Below are 347 nucleotides of genomic sequence, written 5' to 3'. Positions count from 1 at the left end.
ATTCGAAGGAACCAGAGAGAATCATGGAAAATGGAGAAAGACAAGAATGGAAACAGGGAGATAGAGGGAAAGAAGGAAAAAAAAGGAGGAAGGGGCCAAAGTAGGCAGGAAAGAAGAGGGAAAACAAAGAGAAAAAGAGAGAAACACAGTGGACGAAGGAGGCAAGGAGAAAGAAGAAATTAGCGAGAAATAAAAAGAAAGAGAAGAAAAGAGATTGAAAGAGAGAAAAACAATAAAGGCAGTAGGAAGAGAAAGGAGAAAGAGGAACAAAGAAAAGAAGAGGAAGAATGCAAAGGGAAATAGAAGAGAAGAAGAAGAAGAAAAATAGGAGAAATATGATGAATCAG

Source organism: Penaeus monodon, chromosome 25 (assembly GCF_015228065.2).
Source record: "Penaeus monodon isolate SGIC_2016 chromosome 25, NSTDA_Pmon_1, whole genome shotgun sequence".
Classification (NCBI taxonomy): Eukaryota; Metazoa; Arthropoda; class Malacostraca; order Decapoda; family Penaeidae; genus Penaeus; species Penaeus monodon.
This window is presented reverse-complemented; position numbering follows the sequence as displayed.